This window comes from Thalassophryne amazonica, chromosome 11, assembly GCF_902500255.1.
Source record: "Thalassophryne amazonica chromosome 11, fThaAma1.1, whole genome shotgun sequence".
Lineage (NCBI taxonomy): Eukaryota > Metazoa > Chordata > Actinopteri > Batrachoidiformes > Batrachoididae > Thalassophryne > Thalassophryne amazonica.
In genome coordinates this window covers 54,204,915-54,222,648 of record NC_047113.1, presented here as the reverse complement: position 1 = coordinate 54,222,648, position 17,734 = coordinate 54,204,915, and positions in this window count along the sequence as shown.

The window sequence follows — 17,734 nt, the reverse complement described above, 5'->3', positions numbered from 1 at the left end:
GAGAGCCCATACCTCCACATGTGCCTGAATGCTTAACACTTCTTCTAGATCAAACATTATCTGTCTGCCCACCAAATTTTATTGAAATTTGTTCATTACTGTTTGAGTTATATCCTGGTAATAGTTAAACAAACAAATGGACAAATACTGCTGAAAACCTTCCCTTACCAAAAAGTACTATATGCAAGTATGTTTCAAGTATACTTCCAGTTTACTTTTTATATACTTATCAGTACTATTTTTTGGTAAGGGTTACCACCTCCTTAGCAGAGGTCATAACATGGTTGTGATTCCACACAACCTTGCAGAAGTGATTTTGTAAGAATTTAGCTAAAGAAGCTTTTTCCTTCTCTGTCTTAAAATATGTTTTGAAGCTCGATGTAGCTTGAAATTAGCTTGATTAGCTTGCTACTTACAATTAATTATGACATATTACTGGTGATATGATTAAATTTCTACATGAACTATTTACCCAAGAGTGGTGCAAATGTCCACTAAAAGTCCAGTGTTCACATATGTTGATCATTGTTCAACAAATTTTAAAAAACAAAAATATACTATAGCTGTATGTTAGCTGGTTATGCTAACTGTCTTTGCTGCTGTGTGCTAGCTTACCAGAGTGGCTAACACTGTATTTTAATTCACCAAATCTTACCAATTTGTCTAATTTCTAGTCAAAATATAGAATTCACACTTAATATGAGGCAGATTCATTTAACAAGTAAAATTTCAGTAAGATATAAGGACTTGTTTTTAAGATAAGTGAAAAATGGATCTATCATGTTTTGATTCATATTTGAGAGTATTTTTGTTACCTACTATTTTACTATTTTACAATCGAATATTGCCAGTGTTGCACCAGCACATGCACAAAATGCTACTTCAGTGTTTTCCCCACTTTTCCAAAAAGCTAAAATGTCTCTGTTAACATCTCAAAATTGTCTCTGGTTGAAGAGCGTGTAATGCTTTTCGTGGGAGGATCAGAATGAGGTCCCAATTAATGCACATTGGTCACTTTCACTGATCTCCGTCAGTTAAAGCTAATTCACACCGTGTGTCAACATCACACATTTTTAAAACATGTTTAAAACTTTCCAGGGCCTGGTTTCATAAAGCAGTCTAATCTTGTTTAGTTGACTAAACTCATTTAATCGACAAATCTTTTGACGTCTGCAAACGTTTTGCATTACCCAGCTAAAGTTTGTAGCCTGCTACAGAGGAGGCTAATATTATTTTAGTCAACAACCTCAAAAATGGCACCTGTGGGATGTATTAGCTGGTTATTAGCGACACCATCCACATGTCCAAATTGACCGTATGCCAAATCGTGAGGGATGTTAGTTCGGCACTTATGAGTGGAGAGCAACAGGTACACATACAGAAACAGACAGACACAGCTGTAAGAGTTACTGTAGCAACACTGCATGCCCATATATGTGTTGGGAAAGTGTAATGACACGGACCCACAACAGGGGGCGTAAATGAACGGACAATGGATTGAGCCAAAAGATAACAATTTTACTGTTGTGAATGTGCACAACGAAATACAGACAATCACAGAATTTGAAACAGTCAATGTACAAAGGTGACGTGTGGGCAGGCTCGAGGATAGAAGACATCCGTCCAGAGAAGCGCCGGGTCCCACACGATTTCCACTGCCAACGGGTCTGAAGCACACCGGAGCCGCCAAGTCCTGAGTCCGCAGGTGGCCACCGTCTCCAGCTGTCAGACCTGGTACTGCTGGCAGGAAGCAGAAACAGTTAGGCGTGGGTGTGTGCACACCCAGTAACACAGTCAGCAACAGTTCCTTTATGGTGGGCAAAACACCTCCACCTCCGAAACAGGAACACAGTCAAAGCAGAGCCTGAATCAACTACTTATCACAGCTTGTAGTGAGGAGTGAAGACCATCACTCTTCCGTCACCCACAAACCCAGCCTCCAGCTGAAGTAGGGAAACAGGTACGCCTGCAAACAGTTCAGAAGCAATTACATGCGTTCGGCACAACAACGGCTGAGAGAATTACCTTGTAGGTAGAAGATATCTCGGCAGCGAGGTGGAGATGCTGCCCGGCTTATATGGTGGTGGTGGTTGATGAGTGACAGCTGGCGTTGACGATGAGTGACAGCTGCCACTCCCAGTTGCTCCTGTTGGGCGGATGCGCCCTCTCGTGCCCGAAGCCCGCACTTCAGGCAAGGCGCCCTCTGGTGGTGGGCCAGCAGTACCTTCTCTTCAGCAGCTACACAACAGGACCCCCCCCCCCGACCAGGCTTGTCGGGTGTAGAAGTCGACCAGGAGGGCCGGGTCCAGGATGAAGCTCCTCTTCACCCAGGAGCGTTCTTCAGGTCCATACCCCTCCCAGTCCACTAAGTACTGGAACCCCCGGCCCCTCCGACGGACGTCCAGGAGTTGGCGTACTGTCCATGCTGGCTCCCCGTCGATGATCCGGGCAGGAGGCGGCGCCGGACCGGGAGCACAGAGGGGTGAGGTGTGGTGTGGTTTGATCCTGGAGACGTGGAATACCGGGTGGATCCGCAGTGAAGCTGGGAGTTGGAGCTTCACTGCGGCTGGACTGAGGACCTTGAGGATTTTAAACAGGCCGATGAATCTGTCCTTCAGCTTAGGGGAGTCCACTTGCAGGGGTATGTCCTTGGTTGACAACCACACCTCCTGCCCGGGCTGGTATGCAGGGGCCAGGGAACGCCGGCGGTCTGCATGGGCCTTGGCCCTCGTCTGGGCCTTCTCCAAGGCAGAACGGGCGGTGCGCCACACCCGACGGCATCTTTGTAGGTGGGTCTGGACCGAGGGCACACCGACCTCCCTCCACCATGGGAAACAATGGGGGCTGGTACCCCAGACACACCTCAAACGGGGAGAGGCCGGTGGCAGAGGACGGGGAGAGGAAGCAGAGTTGTAGTCTTACACACCTCTCTGCAGCTTCTCTCCCCCTGCCATCCCCTCATTACCCCATCCCCGTAGAGACGGTGCCTGCTCCCAGACCACCAATAACCAGCAAAAATCTATTTAAGCATAAAAATTCAAAAAGAAAAAATCATATAGCACCTTCAACTGCACCACAGACTAAAACAGTTAAATGTGGTCTATTAAACATTAGGTCTCTCTCTTCTAAGTCCCTGTTGGTAAATGATATAATAATTGATCAACATATTGATTTATTCTGCCTAACAAAAACCTGGTTACAGCAGGATGAATATGTTAGTTTAAATGAGTCAACACCCCCGAGTCACACTAACTGTCAGAATGCTCGTAGCACGGGCCGGAGCGGAGGATTAGCAGCAATCTTCCATTCCAGCTTATTAATTAATCAAAAACCCAGACAGAGCTTTAATTCATTTGAAAGCTTGTCTCTTAGTCTTGTCCATCCAAATTGGAAGTCCCAAAAACCAGTTTTATTTGTTATTATCTATCGTCCACCTGGTCATTACTGTGAGTTTCTCTGTGAATTTTCAGACCCTTTGTCTGACTTAGTGCTTAGCTCAGATAAGATAATTATAGTGGGCGATTTTAACATCCACACAGATGCTGAGAATGACAGCCTCAACACTGCATTTAATCTATTATTAGACTCTATTGGCTTTGCTCAAAAAGTAAATGAGTCCACCCACCACTTTAATCATATCTTAGATCTTGTTCTGACTTATGGTATGGAAATAGAAGACTTAACAGTATTCCCTGAAAACTCCCTTCTGTCTGATCATTTCTTAATAACATTTACATTTACTCTGATGGACTACCCAGCAGTGGGGAATAAGTTTCATTACACTAGAAGTCTTTCAGAAAGAGCTGTAACTAGGTTTAAGGATATGATTCCTTCTTTATGTTCTCTAATGCCATATACCAACACAGTGCAGAGTAGCTACCTAAACTCTGTAAGGGAGATAGAGTATCTCGTCAATAGTTTTACATCCTCATTGAAGACAACTTTGGATGCTGTAGCTCCTCTGAAAAAGAGAGCTTTAAATCAGAAGTGTCTGACTCCGTGGTATAACTCACAAACTCGTAGCTTAAAGCAGATAACCCGTAAGTTGGAGAGGAAATGGCGTCTCACTAATTTAGAAGATCTTCACTTAGCCTGGAAAAAGAGTCTGTTGCTCTATAAAAAAGCCCTCCGTAAAGCTAGGACATCTTTCTACTCATCACTAATTGAAGAAAATAAGAACAACCCCAGGTTTCTTTTCAGCACTGTAGCCAGGCTGACAAAGACTCAGAGCTCTATTGAGCTGAGTATTCCATTAACTTTAACTAGTAATGACTTCATGACTTTCTTTGCTAACAAAATTTTAACTATTAGAGAAAAAATTACTCATAACCATCCCAAAGACGTATCGTTATCTTTGGCTGCTTTCAGTGATGCCGGTATTTGGTTAGACTCTTTCTTTCCGATTGTTCTGTCTGAGTTATTTTCATTAGTTACTTCATCCAAACCATCAACATGTTTATTAGACCCCATTCCTACCAGGCTGCTCAAGGAAGCCCTACCATTATTTAATGCTTCGATCTTAAATATGATCAATCTATCTTTGTTAGTTGGTTATGTACCACAGGCTTTTAAGGTGGCAGTAATTAAACCATTACTTAAAAAGCCATCACTTGACCCAGCTATCTTAGCTAATTATAGGCCAATCTCCAACCTTCCTTTTCTCTCAAAAATTCTTGAAAGGGTAGTTGTAAAACAGCTAACTGATCATCTGCAGAGGAATGGTCTATTTGAAGAGTTTCAGTCAGGTTTTAGAATTCATCATAGTACAGAAACAGCATTAGTGAAGGTTACAAATGATCTTCTTATGGCCTCGGACAGTGGACTCATCTCTGTGCTTGTTCTGTTAGACCTCAGTGCTGCTTTTGATACTGTTGACCATAAAATTTTATTACAGAGATTAGAGCATGCCATAGGTATTAAAGGCACTGCGCTGCGGTGGTTTGAATCATATTTGTCTAATAGATTACAATTTGTTCATGTAAATGGGGAATCTTCTTCACAGACTAAAGTTAATTATGGAGTTCCACAAGGTTCTGTGCTAGGACCAATTTTATTCACTTTATACATGCTTCCCTTAGGCAGTATTATTAGATGGTATTGCTTAAATTTTCATTGTTACGCAGATGATACCCAGCTTTATCTATCCATGAAGCCAGAGGACACACACCAATTAGCTAAACTGCAGGATTGTCTTACAGACATAAAGACATGGATGACCTCTAATTTCCTGCTTTTAAACTCAGATAAAACTGAAGTTATTGTACTTGGCCCCACAAATCTTAGAAACATGGTGTCTAACCAGATCCTTACTCTGGATGGCATTACCCTGACCTCTAGTAATACTGTGAGAAATCTTGGAGTCATTTTTGATCAGGATATGTCATTCAAAGCGCATATTAAACAAATATGTAGGACTGCTTTTTTGCATTTACGCAATATCTCTAAAATCAGAAAGGTCTTGTCTCAGAGTGATGCTGAAAAACTAATTCATGCATTTATTTCCTCTAGGCTAGACTATTGTAATTCATTATTGTCAGGTTGTCCTAAAGGTTCCCTGAAAAGCCTTCAGTTAATTCAAAATGCTGCAGCTAGAGTACTGACGGGGACTAGAAGGAGAGAGCATATCTCACCCATATTGGCCTCTCTTCATTGGCTTCCTGTTAATTCTAGAATAGAATTTAAAATTCTTCTTCTTACTTATAAGGTTTTGAATAATCAGGTCCCATCTTATCTTAGGGACCTCGTAGTACCATATCACCCCAATAGAGCGCTTCGCTCTCAGACTGCAGGCTTACTTGTAGTTCCTAGGGTTTGTAAGAGTAGAATGGGAGGCAGAGCCTTCAGCTTTCAGGCTCCTCTCCTGTGGAACCAGCTCCCAATTCAGATCAGGGAGACAGACACCCTCTCTACTTTTAAGATTAGGCTTAAAACTTTCCTTTTTGCTAAAGCTTATAGTTAGGGCTGGATCAGGTGACCCTGAACCATGCCTTAGTTATGCTGCTATAGACGTAGACTGCTGGGGGGTTCCCATGATGCACTGTTTCTTTCTCTTTTTGCTCTGTATGCACCACTCTGCATTTAATCATTAGTGATCGATCTCTGCTCCCCTCCACAGCATGTCTTTTTCCCGGTTCTCTCCCTCGGCCCCGGCCAGTCCCGGCGGAGGACTGCCCCTCCCTGGGCCTGGTTCTGCTGGAGGTTTCTTCCTGTTGGGAGGGAGTTTTTCCTTCCCACTGTGGCCGAGTGCTTGCTCGCTGGGGGTCGTTTTGACCGTTGGGGTTTCACATGGTTGTTGTGTGGCCTTGCCTTACAATGTGGAGCGCCTTGGGGCAGCTGTTTGTTGTGATTTGGCGCTATATAAAAAAAAATTGATTGATTGATTGACACTTGGCTGCTATGAGCGTACTCAATCCAGGCCAGATGGTCATTCCAGGCCGCCGGGTGCACAGATGTTACACAGCGGAGGGCCTGCTCGAGCTCCTGATTAGCCCGCTCTGCCTGTCCATTCGTCTGTGGGTGGTACCCGGACGAGAGGCTCACGGTGGCCCCCAGTTCTCTGCAGAAACTCCTCCAGACTTGAGAGGAGAACTGAGGACCACGAACCGAGACAATGTCAGTTGGTATCCCATGCAGACATACAACGTGGTGGACCAGGATGTCTACTGTCTCCTGGGCCGTTGGGAGCTTCGGGAGGGCCATGAAGTGGGCCGCCTTGGAGAATCGGTCCACTATCGTGAGGATGGTCGACATGCCCTGGGACGGCGGGAGGCCCGTGACAAAGTCCAGGCCGATGTGTGACCAGGGGCGATGAGGCACCGGCAGCGGTTGAAGGAGACTTTGAGTCTTTGAGTGATCCGCTTTGCCCCTGGCGCAGGTGGTACAGGCCTGGACGTACTCCCAGATGTCGGCTCCCATGGACGCCCACCAGAAGCTCTGCCGGACCACTGCCACGGTTCTTCGCACCCTGGGGTGACAGGAGAGCTTGGAACCGTGACAGAAGTCCAGGACTGCAGCTCTGGCTTCTGGTGGGACGTACAGTCGGTTCTTTGGGCCGGTCCCCAGGTCTGGGCTCCGTGCCAGGGCCTCCCGGACGGTCTTCTCCACGTCCCAGGTGAGGGTGGCCATGATAGTGGACTCGGGTATGATGGATTCCTGTGGATCCAACAGCTCGGTTTTGACTTCCTCTTCGTGTACCCGGGACAAGGCGTCAGATCTTTGGTTCTTGGTCCCGGGGCGGTAGGTGATCCGGAAGTCAAAACACCCGAAGAACAGTGACCAGCGGGCTTGCCTGGGGTTCAGACGCTTGGCAGTCCGGATGTACTCCAGGTTCCGATGGTCCGTGAAAACCGTAAATGGTACCGCGGCTCCCTCCAACAGATGTCTCCACTCCTCAAGAGCCTCTTTCACCGCAAGGAGTTCCCAATTGCCCACATCATAGTTCCGCTCTGCCGGGGTCAACCTGCATGAAAAATAGGCACAGGGGTGGAGAACCTTGTCGGACTCCCCGCTCTGAGACAGCACGGCTCCTATCCCTGAGTCAGAGGCATCCACTTCAACCACAAACTGGCGGCTAGGATCGGGCTGCACCAGAACTGGTGCAGTCAAAAACCGACGTTTCAACTCCCTAAACGCGGCTTTGCACCGATCCGACCCAGGTGAAGGGGACTTTAGAGGAGGTCAGGGCTGTTAGGGGGACTAACTACCTGACTGTAGCCCTTAATGAACCTCCTATAGAAATTTGCAAAGCCGAGGACCTGTTGCAGTTTCCTACGGCTTGTCGGTTGGGGCCAGTCGCTCACCGCCGCAACCTTGGCTGGATCAGGGGCGACGGAGTTGGAGGAGATGATGAACCCCAGGAAGGACAAACAGGTGCGGTGGAACTCGCACTTCTCGCCCTTCACAAACAGTCGGTTCTCCAACAACCGCTGCAGGACCTGACGTACATGCTGGACATGGGTCTCAGGATCCGGGGAAAAGATGAGTATATTGTCTAGATATACGAAGACGAATCGGTGCAGGAAGTCCCGCAAGACGTCATTAACCAAAGCTTGGAACGTCGCAGGGGCGTTAGTGAGGCCGAACGGCATGACCAGGTACTCAAAGTGACCTAATGGGGTGTTAAATGCCGTCTTCCATTCGTCTCCCTTCCGGATCCGAACCAGGTGATACGCATTCCTCAGATCCAGTTTAGTGAAAATTTTGGCTCCATGCAGGGGCGTGAACACTGAATCTAACAGGGGCAACAGGTATCGATTGCGAACCGTAATCTCGTTCAGCCCTCTGTAATCAATGCATGGACGGAGCCCGCTGTCTTTCTTGCCCACAAAAAAGAAACCAGCACCCATCGGGGAGGTGGAGTTCCGGATCAACCCGGCAGCTAACGAGTCCCGGATGTAGGTCTCCATTGATTCACGCTCTGGACGTGAGAGATTGTACAGTCTACTGGACGGGTACTCAACGCCCGGGATCAGATCAATGGTGCAATCATATGGCCGGTGGGGGGAATCTTTGCTGAAAACGTCAGCAAGATCGTGGTACTCCTCAGGCACCGCCGTCAGATTGGGGGGAACTTTAACCTCCTCGTTAGCAGTCAAACCGGGGGGAACCGAGGAGCCTAAACACTCCCGGTGGCAGGTTTCGCTCCACTGAGCCCAGACGGCCAATCAATCCGGGGATTGTGTTTTATCATCCACGGGAAGCCCAAAATTACGCGGGGGGTAGAAGGAGTTACAAAGAACTCAATCTCCTCCCGATGATTCCCAGACACAACCAGAGTTACTGGCTGTGTCTTGTGTGTGATTAAGGGGAGAAGGGTGCCATCTAGTGCTCGCACCTTCAATGGTGAAGGGAGCACCACCAGGGGGAGCCCTACTTCCCTAGCCCATCTGCTGTCCAGCAGATTCCCTTCTGACCCCGTGTCCACCAGTGCTGGGGCTTGAAGGGTTAAATCCCCACTCAGGATTGTAACTGGGAGACGTGCGGATATGCGTGTCTGTCCCACGTGAATTTCTTGGCCCACCCTTAGCCCAGTCTCTAAGGGCGGGCGTTGGTGTTTAACCGCTTGGGGCAGTTTCTCTGCATATGCTCGCTCGAGCCGCAGATAAAACACTCCCCGCGGGCCAGTCTCCTCTGTCTATTGGAAGCCCTCAATTTAGCCCTGCTTGTGTCCATAGCATCATCAGCAGGGGGAGCTGTAACCACACGGAGCATTGAGGCTGTGGAACGTGGGAAGGGCGGAACCCTTTCGGACCCGGAAGGGAGAGGGACAGCACGTGCCCGGCTACGTCCTTCATCTCGCTCCCAACGGCGTTTGTCTAACCGATTGTCTAATCGTATAGCCAGGTCGATGAGCCCATCTAAATCCCGTGGCTTGTTCTTAGCCACCAGGTGCTCCTTAAGGACCGACGATAGTCCGTTTACAAAGGCGGCACGGAGTGCAGCAGCATTCCAGCCGGTCCTCGCAGCCGCGATGCGGAAGTCGACTGCATACTTGGCTGCACTCCGGCGCCCCTGTCGCATAGACAGTAGCACTGTTGAAGCGGTCTCGCCTCTATTAGGATGGTCAAAAACTTGTCTGAACTCCCTCACAAACCCAGTATATGTTGTTAGGAGCCGTGCATTCTGCTCCCAGAGCGCTGTAGCCCAGGCGCGTGCCTCACCTCGAAGCAAATTAATCACATAAGCCACCCGGCTTGAGTCCGACGCGTACATAACGGGACGCTGTGCGAAGACGAGCGAACACTGCATCAAGAAGTCTGCGCACGTCTCCACACAGCCTCCGTACGGTTCCGGGGGACTTATGTATGCTTCAGGGGACGTTGGGGGGGTTCGTTGAAGGACCATTGGAATGTCTATATTTGGCACCAGGGCAGCAGGAGGAGGAGCTGCAGCCGCGCCCTGAGCACGCGCTTCCACCTGTGTGGTGAGAGCCTCCATCCTACGATTGAGTATAACGTTCTGCTCGGTCATTAAATCCAACTGAGCAGTGAAGGCGGTGAGGATTTTCTGCAACTCACCAACCATGTCTCCTGCTGGCGCCTGTGCACCCTGCTCTTCCATTGGTTGTTCAGCCGATGGTTGACGCCCCTCGGAATCCATGACGGTGGCCGAGATATCCTGTTGGGAAAGTGTAATGACACGGACCCACAACAGGGGGCGTAAATGAGCGGACAATGGATTGAGCCAAAAGATAACAATTTTACTGTTGTGAATGTGCACAACAAAATACAGACAATCACAGAATTTGAAACAGTCAATGTACAAAGGTGACGTGTGGGCAGGCTCGAGAATAGAAGACGTCCGTCCAGAGAAGCGCCGGGTCCCACACGATTTCCACTGCCAACGGGTCTGAAGCACACCGGAGCCGCCAAGTCCTGAGTCCCCAGGTGGCCACCGTCTCCAGCTGTCAGACCTGGTACTGCTGGCAGGAAGCAGAAACAGTTTGGCGTGGGTGTGTGCACACCCAGTAACACAGTCAGCAACAGTTCCTTTATGGTGGGCAAAACAACTCCACCTCCGAAACAGGAACACAGTCAAAGCAGAGCCTGAATCAACTACTTATCACAGTTTGTAGTGAGGAGTGAAGACCGTCACTCTTCCGTCACCCACAAACCCAGCCTCCAGCTGAAGTAGGGAAACAGGTACGCCTACAAACAGTTCAGAAGCAATTACGTGCGTTCGGCACAACAACGGCTGAGAGAATTACCTTGTAGGTAGAAGATATCTCGGCAGCGAGGTGGAGATGCTGCCCGGCTTATATGGTGGTGGTGGTTGATGAGTGACAGCTGGCGTTGACGATGAGTGATAGCTGCCACTCCCAGTTGCTCCTGTGGGGCGGATGGGCCCTGTCGTGCCCAAAGCCCACACTTCAGGCAGGGCGCCCTCTGGTGATGGGCCAGCAGTACCTCCTCTTCAGCAGCCCACACAACAATATGGCACACATATGAAACTGTCTTTAAACTAAATGAAAACAATGAAATAGGAGCGCTGTTCCTGACCAGTGAGTCAAAAGGCATACAGGCCAGGGAAACAAAACAAACAACCCCACAAATCTCTTTATTAATACCCAAAATGATGTGTTTTCTTATGAGAGAGGGCAAAAGACACAAAGTCAATGCATCTTCATTATTGTGCTGACATAAATTCTCAGAGTTTCGTGGGTGCGGGTGGGACTGGACATACACATCACGGGAACCGGTGGGAGTCTAACACACACGTTGCGGTTGCAGCCAACCTGGAAGTAAACAAAACTCTCGCACACTGGAGTCGTTTTTTGGCAATGGCACTCTGGAAGCCGGTATGACCATGAAAATCGGAACCAAAGTAAGACAGCTAATCTATAAGTTTTGCTATTGATGTGAAAAAGTGATTGGACAGCTAATGTTGGGTGTCTAACCATAGCCGACTAAGTACATTTAGTAGACTAAAAGATTAGACCGCTTTACGAAACCGGACCCTGACTGTTCACGGTGTTCTATAATGCTGCTTATATTTCTGTGAAGGCTCTCAGTTGTCCAGGTGGTTTCCATAGTAGAGAAGCTTGAATCTTCAACTCACATTAAGCAACCCAATCCAGTCGAAGATTCAAGCTTCTCTACAATGCTGCTTATACCAACACTTACGCCGATTTTCAGGCCTCGCCTGGGTATACGATGATTACTGATTCTAAAAAACTGATTGACTCTGAGTGTCTAAAGAAACGTGGCTATAAAAGTTGATTTGAACTGAATATATTACATATATGTTTGCCCATATACTCATGGACCTGTCTGTATGGTAACAACTGACATTCTAGCATTTGCTCTGTTATTTAGTCTCAAATCTGTCTCAGCTGTTTTTTAGCAACATCATGTTTAAATTTCATCATCATTTGAGCGCTTGCTCAGGGGGGTTGGTAAGGTTAGATACCCTCGTGAAGCTCCTTGCAGCAACATATTTTGTAATTGATGCCATGTATCTGTGTAGGCTCTCAGTTGTCCAGGTGGTTTTCATAGTAGAAAAAGCTTGAATCTTCGACTGGACTGGGTTGCTTGACGCGAGGGCGTTTCGCTTCAAATCGCAGAAGCTTCCTCAGCTAAAATTCTTACTCTGGTGGTCTGACTTCTGTCTTGACTCTTGTAGAGAAGAATAATCAAGAAGTCACAAAAGCTGGAGTTTTAAACCTAACCAGACCCCTCCTACCGAGAGGCAGACTGCTATAGGCCAGTGACTAAACAATAGCTCTAATTAGCACCTATTGTGATCTAGTAATACCCTCCTAATAACAGGGCAGCTGTCCCTCCTAATGATGGGAGGGACCCTCTCCTGATGGCTCCCTTGACGACTCTGCTGATGACGTGAATGACTCATTACCATGAACAAAAGACTGAAACTGCTTTGACCTGAGTACCCAATTGTAAACAGGGGATAAAGCGTGTCTCAGACCCCCTCCCCGGTTAAGGCTGGGTTTCAAACGTTTCACAAAGAATGCCTCCTTGACCCCTCTCTCAAACCATTTCTTCTCTCTGGCTAATATTTTAACTTCCTTGTCCTCAAATGTGTGGTTAGTGTCTTTAAGGTGGAGATGAACTGCAGACTGAGGTCCACTGGCACCCTCTCTGCGGTGCTGTTATAGCCTTTTGTGTAAAGGTTGCTTAGTCTCACCTATGTAGTGTTCGTTACAGTTTTCCTGACATCTGATAGAATACACTACATTGCTCTGTTTGTAACTAGGGATCCTGTCCTTAGGGTGAACTCATTTCTGTCTCAAGGTGTTAACCGGTTTAAAGTAAACTGGGATTTTGTGCTGTCTGAAGATCCTCTGTAGTTTTCCCCTACTCCTGCTAAATAAGGGAGAGACACTCCTCTTCCTCTTGTCTCTGTCTCCTGTCTATCTGGTCTCTTTGCTCTCTGGGACTTCTGCACTTTGTCCAGGGACCATCGTGGGTACCCACCTATTGTGAGGGCTTTCCGGACAAGTTGTTGTTCTTTAGCCCTTCCCTCTGCAGTTGTGGGCACCTGTAGAGCTCGGTGTTGAAGCGTCCTGATCACCCCGAGCTTGTGTTCAAGGGGGTGGTTTGAGCCAAAGAGCAGATATTGGTCAGTGTGAGTTGTTATGTGCAGACGCGGGTTGAGGAGCGGACCTGCGTCTGACTGAACCCAGCGCTAAATAACCAGAAAGCGGTTCCAAAAGCAAAACAGTTTTATTTTTCTCCTGTGCAATAATTGGTGTACAGCATAAATGTGCGGTTGTTTGGCGAGGCGAAGGACGGCGCGCTCTCCAGCGCCCAAATGGATCAAAGCTCGACGCTTCTGGACCCAGACTCACCGCCGAACACCCCCCAGGTGGATACGACAAACTGACTCTGTGAAGGATGGAAAAGGTGAGGTAAGTCAACAGCTACAACAAATATCCTTCAAAGGCACACACTATCAGCAACACATTCAGGTCTGAATTTAAGCTTTATGTAAATGAGCAGCTTCTCACAACAGGTGGAGGATCATCATTCCGTACGCCACGGCAGTGAGAAGCGAGCTGCACAATTCTCATCAATGTTCAAATATACTGCATAACAAAATACCAAATTACTGTTAACACTTATTCAGACAATCACCTCTGATGTGTGCTGACAGCATGTGTCCCTCACCCGTCCTCCTTCACAGGCACGATGTGTCAAACCCAGGCGCGGTCCTCAGCGTCTCACAAACGAACGTCACAAGGTCGAGTTCCCGGCAATTCTGCTCGAATCACTCATGGCTTAAATGTAGAACGCCATCTCATTATCTGCTTCAGCTGAAAGTCTTTAAGTTTGCACGTGAGCATCATCCACAGGTGCTGCAAATCATGCTGATGAGGGTGAAGGACTCTTCTGCCAGCACCTTCTCCACAGACAAAAAACCAGTTTGCATACCACCTGGAGAGCAAAGAAAAGAAAACAACACCAAAATGTCCAGCCAAACCCCCCAACACACAACATGAGTTGGTTTTCTGTAAACCCCTGTCTGGAGCTGCCTGTTCTCTCCAATCGTAACATCACAGTCCAAGAAGGCTAAATGGTTGTTTCTGGCATCCTCACATGTGAACTTGATATTGGCGTCCACCGAGTTGATGTGTTCTGTAAAGTTCTCAACTTCCTGTTGCTTGATTTTAACCCATGTGTCATCAACATATCTGAACCAGTGACTGGGAGAGATGCATGTGAAAGACGTCAAGGCTGTCTTCTCCACTCGCTCCATGTACAGATTGACCACAATGGGGGATACCGGAAACCCCATCGCACAACCATGAATCTGCCTGTAGTAATTCCCCCTAAACAGGAAATACGTGGTGTTAAGACAGATCTCCAAGAGTTGGCAGATGTGGTCTGGTGTAAGTTTGGTCCTTTCAAGTAGAGACACATCCTCCAGCAGTCTCTGTCTCACAGCTGAGACGGCCTCAGTGCTGGGGATGCAGGTGAACAACGAAGTCACATCAAATGACACGATTGTTTCATCTGCCTCCAGCTGCAGGTCCTTGATCTTGTTCACAAAATCTTGTGTGTTCTCCACATGGTGGTCTGAGTTACCCACTAGAGGAGCCAAAATCCACTTGAGGTGCTTGGCCAAATTGTACGTGATGGAATCTGTGCTACATACAATAGGCCTGAGTGGCACGTCCTGTTTGTGGATTTTGGGCAGTCCATAGATGCACGGAGTGGCGTCCCCAGGGTACAGTCTGTAGTATGTCTGCCTGTTGATGAGTCCCTCTTTCTCCAGGTTTTGGAGGTAGCTAATGATTTTCTTCTTATAGCTGCTCGTGGGGTCTCTCTTCAGACGTTCGTATGTATTGAAGTCACTGAGCAAGTTGTTGATCTTGGCCTCGTAGTCCGATGTGTTCAGGACCACCGTGCATCTGCCTTTATCCACTGGCAGGATAAGGATGCTTTGGTCCTTTTGCAGTGCTGACAAAGCTTTCCGTTCTTCTCCTGTGATGTTGGATGGAGGAGGCTTAGCACTGTTCAGCACTGCTGTGACTCTTAGTCGGAGGTCCCCAGCTTCTGACTCTGACAAACTGTTATGTTTAATGGCTGACTCTACTGCAGTGATGTAATCTACTGTCGGTATATGGTTAGGGGTCACTGAGAAATTTAGTCCTTTAGCGAGTACATCCTTTTCTGTCTGTGTAAGAAACCTGTTGGAGAGATTCTTTACCCAATTTTCCCTGTTGTCACTAATTTGTCTGGGTGTATCTTTAAAAATACTCCCACTGAAAGTACGCCTTTTCTGCATTAAAAGGTTGTGAAACTTCCTGATTTGAGGTGAGACTAAGCAACCTTTACACAAAAGGCTATACCAGCACCGCAGAGAAGGGCGCCAGTGGACCTCAGTCTGCAGTTCATCTCCACCTTAAAGACACTAACCACACGTTTGAGGACAAGGAAGTTAAAATATTAGCCAGAGAGAAGAAATGGTTTGAGAGAGGGGTGAAGGAGGCATTCTTTGTGAAACATTTGAAACCCAGCCTAACCGGGGAGGGGGTCTGAGACACGCTTTATCCCCTGTTTACAATGGGGTACTCAGGTCAAAGCAGTTTCAGTCTTTTGTTCATGGTAATGAGTCATTCACATCATCAGCAGAGTCGTCAAGGGAGCCATCAGGAGAGGCTCCCTCCCATCATTAGGATGGACAGCTGCCCTGTCATTAGGAGGGTGCTAACTAGAGCACAATAGGTGCTAATTAGAGCTATTGTTTAGTCACTGGCCTATAGCAGTCTGCCTCTCGGTAGGAGGGGTCGGGTTAGGTTTAAAACTCCAGCTTTTGTGACTTCTTGATTATTCTTCTCTACAAGAGTCAAGACAGAAGTCAGACCACCAGAGCAAGAATTTTAGCTGAGGAAGCTTGTGCGATTTGAAGCGAAACGTCCTCGCGTCAAGCAACCCAGTCCAGTCGAAGATTCAAGCTTTTTCTACTATGATGCCATGTAAATAGAATTTAACTGAATCATAAGACAATTCTTTGGTAAAATATTTACTGTCTGCTGTTTGCATTTCAAAGATTGTCCTTGTTGGTGAAACATAGCCACTTTAGCTGCAAAGAGAAAATAACTACTCAGCAGCCACAACAACACTCAGCTATCATCCGTAATAAATGCCAACACGCTCGGTGTTCCACATGCAACGACTATACCACTGAGGTTATGTAAGAGGCAAGTGGGTGTGGATTCCAGTTGGAGCAGCTTAGAGCATGACACAGACCGTTTCTCAGAGCCAACAATCCCTTCAGCCCCGTTATCCCATTTAGTGCTGCTGCTTATGTAGGTCAACGCCGCCGTCATCATTTTAAAATGGTTCGAATGCACACCGTTAAAAAGCTATGTTTGTTGAACTGTTACAAGGATGAAAAGCAAACAAATTAAACTAAGTAAGGTAGGTAAGTGGGTATAACCTGGAAAACAACTCTTAGGATTTTCCATCTTGTGTTGTTTCAAGTGTTCCTTAACGAATCAGTTTACATTGCGCAACAGGCAGGTCAGTGATAACGATCAGGGGTCATTTCTCGATACGGAAGCTGCTCTCAGAGACCAGGAGAGATCACAAAACCATAGATTTGTTTTATTTTTCTGCAGCTCCCTGCATGTGTCCAGGTTCATGCTAGTGGTTCATCTGAATCTGCGAGTTGAAGCCAACACAATGACCTGTCTGTGTGTTTACTCTCAGACAGGCCTGTATTGTCACTGGATCCAATGACAAACAACACAGTCTATAAAGATCCTAATGCTCGCATTTCAGACCTCAGCGTACGCCTCGTGCACAGGCTTGTCCAGGAGTGTGCATTTTTAGTTTTAAACCTCCGCCTGGAACTATGCCACCAACAGTAGCAGCACCAACAAAGCTTTCTGAAACTTAGACTCAAATGTGTCAACTGTGTCATACATTAATTAACTGTGTCTAAATGTAGAAATTGTAAATGAACCAATTGAATTATGGTCACCACATAAACCACACATCAGAACCATGTAGGTCCTGGATGGCAACCACCCAGGCAGATAACTAATAAATGCATCAAATGCTTCTGAAAATTCTGATAAGAATGGGGACAACGTGAACTAAGTCACTATTTTTTTTTAAATGTTTGTAGTTAAATAAAGCAAAATTTCCCCACAAAACAATTAACTTATCAAAAGGCTCAAAAGAATAAATACAATAACTAGTTCAGAAACCATTCACAATTTCAAAAGCACCTGAAACACTAAATGAAACAACTGCTGAGGAAATTGTTTTGAAATGCTCAAAACAATAAATATTTGCTTAAAACCTAAAATGAAACCAAACTACTTCACAGAGTTATTCAGTTGTCAATATCCCTCTAAACAGGAAGTAAAACAATTACTTCAGAAAAAGAGTCTCTGTTTCAAAATGCTTGCAACACTAGGTGAAACAGCTGGTTCAATAAATATTTGTCTCAAAATGCTCACCAGACTAACAGTTGCAACAGACAATGATACATTGTGATGAAGTGAAATTTAAACAAACCAAAAACGATTCACTTGTGAAAATGTTCAAAATAGTAAATGAAACAATTTCAGCAGAAAATGATTCATTGACAAATGGCAATGAATCCTTTTTTGATGATTCAGTGTTTGAAAACACCTGACAATTAAATGACTGCTTTATGGCTGTTATGGCTGTTTGGTTTTAATGACTGCACTGATTAACTAAAAATACTCAGAACAATTTGTTCAGACAATGATTGATTGTTTTGAAGCTTTGGAAACTAA